Source organism: Cervus canadensis, chromosome 17 (assembly GCF_019320065.1).
Source record: "Cervus canadensis isolate Bull #8, Minnesota chromosome 17, ASM1932006v1, whole genome shotgun sequence".
Classification (NCBI taxonomy): Eukaryota; Metazoa; Chordata; class Mammalia; order Artiodactyla; family Cervidae; genus Cervus; species Cervus canadensis.
Genome location: NC_057402.1, coordinates 18010303 through 18018811, shown reverse-complemented (window position 1 = coordinate 18018811; position 8509 = coordinate 18010303). Strand labels below are relative to the sequence as shown.

Here is an 8509-nt window from a genome sequence, read left to right as displayed (position 1 = left end):
GACAGTGGGACAATCCTGAAGGAAAAAGGCGTCACCCCCGCGTCCAAAAGTATTTGGAAGTGCTCGCTCGCCTCTGCCTGTGGTCCGCGCTGGTGCGACTCCGCCGCCCCTCAGTGAAGTCCCAGAAGCGGCCAAGTTTTAAGTGAAGAGAAGATGGAAGCACTCTCTCTCCCTGTTTCTCGGAGAGTCCCCGGACTTAGTTCGCCGCAGGTTTTTTGCCTTGGACTTGTCGGGAACCGGATTCTTTCACTTCGGGGAAGAGAAAGCCACTGGGGAAGCGCTGATGGCTTTAGTGGAGAGGCTGCCGGACCGCAGTGGTGTCCGCTTATAGCCAGCCCCGCGGTGCCCCTTTGGTCTGTTTCTCTGAGGTGTCGGAGGTGTCGCCGCGCCGTCCCTCTCCCGGACGAGTTTGCCTCCAGCTCTGAGACTCGGATCCTTCCGCGCCGCCCGGGCCCCGCGGACTCGCCCGGGAGCCCTGTACCCGCGGCGCCCGCGGACCTGGAGGGAGGAGGCGTCTTCGGAACAAAGCCTCCGGGGAAGTTTGGCGCGGATTCCTAAACCCGGGTCTGGACCGGGAGCCCTGAGGATATAAGGTGGAACCAGAGGAAGGAGGATATGGAGGACTAGCGAGAGCAGTTTCCACCTCAAGCACAACACCCCCCGCGTGCTTGCCCGACAGAGGCAGCTGTGTGGATCTTGCCTCCGCGTGGGCGCACGTGTACGCGCTCGGGAGAGCCCGTGGGTGTGCTTCGGCGGGAGCGCGTCTGGGCGCCCGCGGGGCAGCGCTGAAGCCTGGGAGAGCTCTATTGGTAGCAACATTCCAGAACGCCCCTATCCGAGGAGGCCGCTAGCACGTGGCTTTGCCAAGTAGGCCGGGAAGAGGCCCTTACCAGTCAGTTTCCTTCTGCAGCTCCCAGCTCTTCCAGTCTCTGGGCTCGGAGTGGTTTCTGGGCCACCCGGGTCCCAAGCTGAGAGGGAGTTGCTCGCTGGAATCGAAGACCACGTGCTGGTGAACCGGTTAAAGAGAAGTAAAAGGATTTCCAGCCTCAGGAGATGCGAACAGCTCGTTTCACTGGGAGTCTCCCAGGAGGAAGCCTTTTCCGGGCCGGAGGAAGGGGGCGGGGGTGGAGTTCGAGGAGAGAACTTGGATTTGTGGACAGCCGACCCTCGGCCAGCGGGGCCCTGTTTTGCTGTCTCCCCACCCCTCTTCTCTTTCCTGCTCCAGACCTGTTCCTTGTCCCAGTACTCTTAGTGGCCTGGTCTCACTTGTGATGACTGTTGGGTTTGTTTTCTGCCTTTGACAGAGTTCACCTGAGTCCACCTACTGCGTGATACTCAGCTGAGTTGACTCGCAAATAGAATGTTCCTTTTCGCTTTTGCGCCCATCCGATAGGCAAACTGTCACCTGCCACCAAGGGAACGCTGGAAGCCAGTCGCCGGTGAGCGAGATCCCCAAGTCAGCAACTCTGCACCGCAGACATTCTCGGGGGTTATAGCTAATGACTTTTCCCTCTGCCATAAGCAGTCACAGCCTGACTCGGTGACAATCCTTGATCCCATAACCGTGGGGCAGTGGGCAGTCAGCAAGTCCCCCCCGCTTCGCAAGAGCCCGGGGATGCTCCTGGAAGTTCGCCTTCATCCTTCAGGTTTTCTGCTTTTTCCCCTCCCCCTACCTGCAACGCCCCCGCGCCTCGCCCGCCCGGGGATTTGCCGGCGCCCGACGGGCCCTTTTCTCTAGGAGGCCCGGGTAAATCAGTCCGGAACACGCCCGGCTCCGAGGCGCGGAGGGCGGCGTGGCGGCCCCGGCGGGGGTCGCGCCTGAGTCGGAGTCTGGGCGGCGCGGCGGCTCCCGTCACTGCGGCGAGGGCCGGGCTCACGGCCGCGCGCCCGCCGCCGCCGCCGCCGCCGCCTCCATGCTGCAGCGCGGGGCGCAGTTCCTCCCGGCCCGGCGGCTGCCGCTGTCCGAACAGGCGGGCGCGGGCAGCCTGGGAGCCGGGCCCGCCTTGGTCGCCACCGCAGCGCGGGAGCCGGGCTGCCAGCCCCTCGTCTGAGCTGCGGACTCGCCTGGGAGCCGCGGGTAGCGGGCGGGGCACTGTGTGCAGCGGCGCGCGGGGAGGCAGGCGGCGTGTGCAGAGCGGCCCGAACTGAGGACTCCCGTGTGTGCGTGCGCGCGGGTGTGCGTGTGTTTGCGCGTGTTTTTCCTTCTTCCCTCGAGGATGGCAATGGCTTTGCAGCTGGCTGCTCCCCTAGGATTCTAGACTTTGTGGAGCTCCGGATTGTGAGCACAACCCACCCATATAATCCATTTTGCATGGTCGGTTTATATCAGGAGAAAAAGCGCAACTGGACGGGGGTGGGGCAGACCAAGGAAACCTTCTGGAAATGCAAACAGGCACACACAGCACTCACAGGAGAGGACGAATGAAAGACCTGGGAAGATGTCTGTAACCTTCTGGCTGGCCCTTCCGTTTTTCAGGAAAGATTTTGGATCGTTTCTACCTTTGGAAGTCATCTTGGCTTTTTTTTTTTCCCCCTGTAAGCTGTCTTCAGCTAGTAGCGTGCGTGCGTGCGTGTGTGTATGTGTGTGTAATTGTGCGCGCACTTGTCTGATGCATTTGACTGTCTTTTATCCAACTGCCCAGAAGCAAATGTGTTAACTCGGCGGTGTGCCCTCGATGCCCGGCTTCTCACAGAGCGCGGAGGACGCCCAAACCCATTTCCCAGGCTGGGTTCGGAGGGGCTGCTCAGCTGCGGATCCCTGTGTGTGGATCGCTTTACCTAGAGGCTGGGAAAGCTCCAGTGTTAACCTGCTTCCAGGTACATCACAAGGTCACCAGAGGGTCTTGCAACCGTCTTGTTTCTGTGCATCCACACCTTCCTGTCTCGTCCAGGAGGATATTTACATTTCGGTCCACATAATTTGAAGCCAAAAGTTCAGCCTGTCGAGCGGCTTTCTGCACAATCAAGGTAACAAGAATTGCATTTCAAACTGCTTACCAAAATCCCCGACTCTTCGACTCTTCCTCGCCGGTTCCTGGCGCTCTCCTCCACACCAAAATGTCACCAGCTCTTGAATTACGTGGATTTGGGTCGGAAGAGAACTTGAAGAAAACGTGATAGAAAGGCTATGCCAGACCACTCGCTCTGCTGTCCTTGGTCCGGTGGGCATCGAAGCCGATCTTGAGAACCAGTGCCCTCCTTGCTTTTCCTTCCCGGTGCTGTACTGGGTGTGTGTGTGTGTGTGTGTGTGCGTGTGCAAGTGTGAATGCGAGTGCGCGCGCGCCTGGCTGCGAGTGTGTGAGTGTGTGTGCTTGAGTGTGTGTCTGTGTGTGCGTGCGCGGCCGCCCTGCCTCTGCCCGCTCCCCGGGTGCAGAAACGCGGGTTTCATGGGGCGATCGCCGCGGATCCCCCACCCAGCGCGACCTGCGGGCAGCGGAGGCAGTGGCTGGAGCCGCCTCTCGGACTCCCTAGGATGCGGGTGCTGAGCTATGGCAAAGGGCAGCGAAGTGACGAGCGAGACCCGCGTCCGACTGTGAAAGCCACCTGGAGCCACCTTGCTGGGATTGTACCTGCTGGCAGAAAGTCTTCCTACGACCGTCTTTCCTCTAGAGGCACCAGGTAACAAGCAAATGACTAGCCGCCTCACCCAGTTTCCTTCTGATCTTATTTCTAGTGTCTTATCTGCATTGCAGGCTACTTTACTTATTAATGTTTTGAAAATCATTCAGAAGGGCTGGGTATCCAAGGGCGCTCTGTGATGTTGTAATATAAATTCTAGAAGGTAGAATATAAATCCATACGTGAGCACTTAATCTAGCAGTGAAAGCCTGAAAAATATGGATACACTCCCCCCTAAGTGATGCTTTTGGAAAGCTAAGCGTGTTGAACCTGTCTGAAGATGCCAGAGATTAAAATCCCGTGTTTCCTTCAGGCTATGGTTGCCACGGACCATTTGGTATCCAGCCCTCCCCAGATTGTGGAGTGCGAGAGGTTGTTTGGTTTCCACCCATCCTTTCAGGCAGGGATCATTTTGACCCTTCTCTACCTCTGGTGCCAGGTTGTTTTCCTTTCCTTATTGTGGTCCGGCTTGCCAGATCCTTTAGTAGTTGTAAATTAGGCGTCTGGAGACTTTAATTCGAAATAGAGTTTTCTTGGAACTTGCTTTGCATGGGAAGGGAATACACTGTCAGGAGTCTATGTGTTGAGATATGGTGTTTAACTGCTAGGGTTTGCTTTTATCTAGCAAAGTAGATCCATGAAAGAAGTCATTTTTCTATCTAGAGGAGCGCTGCTAAAACCACAGCCACCACCCCTACACCTTCCCCAACTGTATTGTCTCGGTTGTGGAGAGGGGCTTGCACGCGTGTGGTTTGTTTGTTTTTATTTTGTTCTGCGCCCCCCCACCCCCCGTTTATTTTTTTTGGTAATGTGTATTTTGAAAATTCTTGCCAGTGCCTTGATTTCCAAGGAGTAGGGTGGATTTGCGACTGCCTAATTAACATATTGGGTCTGATATGTTAAAAATGGAGATTCCCACCTCAGGCTGAGGCAGAACAAATTGAGTGAACTTCCAAAGCCCCTTACCCTCGCACCTCATTTCTCTCATTTTCTTATCCCATCACCTCTGCGTCCCCTACGGAAAATTTCTCTCCCTTCTCGAGGGCATTAGGATCAACAAGATAAAGCACTTCCAAAGTAGTCTCATCAATGTTTTATTCGACAGTGAAGGCGGTCTGAATAATTCAGCTGAGGAGTGCTCGTTTGTCTCCCGCCTTCGGGAGCTGCCTGCTGGCTGCACCCGGCGGAGGGTTCGGCCCGGCCGAGCGCACGGCGCCCGGCTCGGGCAGGCAGTGGCTGGAGGTGCTCCGGGGGTTTCTCTTTGCTCAAGCCGCTTGGAAAGTGAAGGGGCGCTGCCTGCTTTTCCTCCGCTGGCTGCATGTGTGTGTGTGTGTGTGTGTGTGTGTGTGTGTTTAATAGATTTCCATATGATGGCATTTGCAGATCACAAATGCCATTCGCTAGCTAGCTGCTCTGTCCCCGCGCCTTGATGTCGCCGACTCCTCTGGAGATTGGGCTCGGCTGCTGCTGCAGCCCTCGCAGGCTGGTGGTGCTACAAGGCCGTGTTTGCAGCGGCCTTGGGGGCTGGGCTCCGCCACTGCAGCTGCCAGGCCCGCGGTGACACTTTCTTGGGGCGGGGCGGGAGAGCGCAGCGGGCCCCCTGGCAGGCAGCGGGCGCATCGTGGCAGAGGTGGCCGCCTGGATTTGAGACGGAGGAGGTGGGGAGACACGCGTTGGGGGGTGGGGGCAGTGAGGTCCCGCCCGACCCCCTGCGCGGGCAACCCCCTCCCCCTTCTTCGTAAATGAATATTCAAGTGCATAGAAGGAAAGCTGGCAGCAAAAATGCCTTGATATTCAGATACAGCATGATTTCTCAGGATTCAAAACCTGAAACTTAAGTGTGTTTTTCCTAGTTTTCTATTCGTTCCTCTCTCCTCTCCCGTCTTGTTCTCCTGGATTTAATCAGGTCATTTCTACTCCTGTTTTACCTCCAATTGAAATACCAGTGGAAAGACTGCTGCCATCCCCCATAAACAGGAAGGAGTTGAGGGCCACTCTTCAGACAGATTTGCTCTGTAACTTTGAGCTCCTGGCAGACCCAAGAAAGGATACAGAGGGATAACGCGACTTTAGCAGAAGAGCAGGTTCCCCTTATACTTTCTGAAGACTCGGAAAGGAAAGGGTGCTGCCTGTGTAAAAACTAAAAATAATTGGGAATTTGGGAGGAATTAGGTAAAGATTTTTCTTTTCTTTCATCTTTTTCTTTTTATCTTTTAGTGAGTTTATTTGTATTTCTCCTATCACTCTGAAAATCCTAGTCAGAAAATGGATTTGTGTATACTAACAGCCTGACAAGGACACCTTTTTGTCCCCTAGATTTCCCCACAATATTATTAGAACAGAAACAATAGCATACTCATTAATATTTGCTGGCAAATAAGATATCCCTGTTTAGAAGATACCCAAGAAACATAGGATGCTGGTGGAGAATATTAGTATTGGGAAAATTGGGTATTTTTTTCATCTCCCTCCTCATTTCATTTCATCCTGGCCTTTTCTCATTAAGAATTCAGTCCTTTGCAGGTTAAGTCTTGTCCTTGTGCCCTCATCCTTAGGGAAGTTTGAAACAAATGTATTAACTGGGTCTTGAGTGCTCAGATGCCTAAAAATAGATTGTGGTGTCATTCATGTTTTAAAAATGCCATTCATTGGTGCATATTGGAGGTAGGTGAAATATCATAACCAAATAGACATTTTAAGCATAGAGTTTCATGTTTAGAACTTCCTTAAGAAATGGAGCTTTCTGCCTCCCTTCCCTTCCCTTTTGTCTGGAGACAGAGACGTCCCAACCACTTTGAGGATCTGAGTCCAATGCCCTTGGTCAGTGTTGTACTTGGTTAGAGCTGACTTGACTTACGAATAGGTTGAGACTGTCACGTGTTGACAGAAAATTTCCTGGCAAAACCTTCCTTCCTTGTCAGCCTTCTTGTGGTCACTAATAAGAGGGGTAGAATAATAGGGAAGCCAGGACATCCCTGGAAACAGATGTGAGCATAGAGGCAGGTGGAAAAGAATTGTCATTTAACTCTTGTCCCTAAGACCATTCCTTTTTGTCATCTTTTCACTTTCTCTTTTCGAGAGGAGAATGACCTTGAGCAACTCCAATCTCCTATGCTTCACATACCTCTTTTCCTCCTTCAGACATGTGATGTGTATATGAACACATGCACATACATGTACACACCCCTCATTTTTGAAATATGAGATTCTTGTGCTTGTGTGTTTTGGGAGGGGTTCATCAAGATGTATCTCTGACTGATACCAGCCAGAGGTGATTTTCTTTCCTTTTCCTTAAGAGGGGATAGCAAGAGGTGTGGTCACTTGAGACAAAATTGACTCACCCTTATCCCCTCTTCCAGTATTTTTATCTCCTCTGACATTCAGTGTATTCCTGGTATTAAAGCAGTATGCGGTTATGGCACTGGTGTTTAAGTGACCATCATATTATAACTGCCTTTCGTATTTTCATGAGTGACCATCAGTTTCCTTTTTTCCATTTAAACCAGTGTTCTCTTTCCTCTTGCTGCTTGAAGCACTTTAGACTTGGTAGTTTTGCTGAGTTTTCTAGTTGGTGAAATTAGGATCTTGCTTTCTGCTGATACTATTGCTGTGTTGTTATGTGGTTGGGATGAAGTGCTTGCATATTTCTAACAGTGTTCCTGTCTCTGCATCCTAGTTCTGTATCATAATTATTCAGTTATTTTAAGGGAAATTTACTATAAATAAGATTGCTGAGTATTTTTTGCCAATTTTGAAAGTTGGAAGAAGAAAGCTACTTGAAATTTTCTGATGGCTTAACTGGCTGATCGATTCACTCATTCCAGTGATTTTTATTTTCTGTATACTCAGAAATAAAACATATTGGCATTACTTTCAGAGTTTGTGTATAGTATAAAGGGTTCTACGTTTTGTATTTCATTAAAGAATGAAGATCTAAATTCAGGCCTTTAAATAGATGTGATTGTGGCACCCTAGGATACATGACTAACAGGTAATTTTGCTACATCATTCCACTGACACACATGTGCATAGCTCTGCCTTGTTCAATAAACCTTGAGAGTGAGACCGCTTATTATATTTCTACAGCCCCCATTTTTATTCCTGTGGCATCCTTCAATCATTGAGGACTATTTAAAGTCTCAGGCGGTATAATTTGTCCATTACATGGTGTGTGCATGGTGAAATTAAGAGGTATTATGTTTATGTCTTGAAGCTATTCTGGTTAGAAGTGTACCATTTTTATTATACTCTATCAACATCAATGGTATGTTATTATGAAAACTCCAGTTTCATGTAAGCATAACAAGAGATAGAAAAATAAGAATTTAATTCAAATATAGTGCTTTTTTAAAGCTTTTTCACCTTACTGTTCTGATAGATTCTGTTCTGACAGAATGCTTTTTACTGATCTATGACATAATTTAATACTAATTATGAAGATGGTTAACAAGTGATAGAAAATTGCAGAGGCATTACATGGTTATATAAATGCTCCATCATTTTACTGGTACCACATAATCCACATGAAAAGGCTTTCTTATTTAAACTACAAACTATATCAGTAAGATTTCTCAGAAATTGGCTTTGATAGCCTATGTTAATAATAAGTTACAAACTTGGTCACATTGGAGGAAAATGTTAATTGACTAATTTGAGTCTTCCTAGAAAATTTCTTTTAACCTGTCTGATTTTAACCCTCATGCTTTTCTTCTTTTCTTTGTAGGAGTATATATGTAATATTTTTTGAAAAACCTTTCTGATGAAATATTTTGAAATTGGTGTTATTATAATCTTTATGAAGAAAAATTGCAGAATTGCCACTGAATGTTGCATCTATTTTAGATTTTATAACCAAAAAAAAGCTCCAGAAAAGAAGTAATAAGATACAGGA

At 49.8% G+C, this 8509-nt stretch overlaps 1 protein-coding gene across 3 annotated transcripts in view; it reads left to right on the top strand.

The window, feature by feature from the left end:
* The first annotated feature begins 1895 nt into the window (after positions 1 to 1895).
* The window catches only part of LRFN5 (leucine rich repeat and fibronectin type III domain containing 5), a 291605-nt gene continuing 284991 nt past the window's right edge, over positions 1896 to 8509 (top strand). For 2 of the 3 annotated variants that reach the window (XR_006262941.1, XM_043434355.1), the window contains exon 1: positions 2109 to 3618. The gene's annotated coding sequence lies outside the window, so the exon portion shown is untranslated. Of the gene's footprint in view, positions 3619 to 8509 lie in introns of all 3 variants that reach the window. The other variant, XM_043434354.1, reaches the window with a different exon arrangement.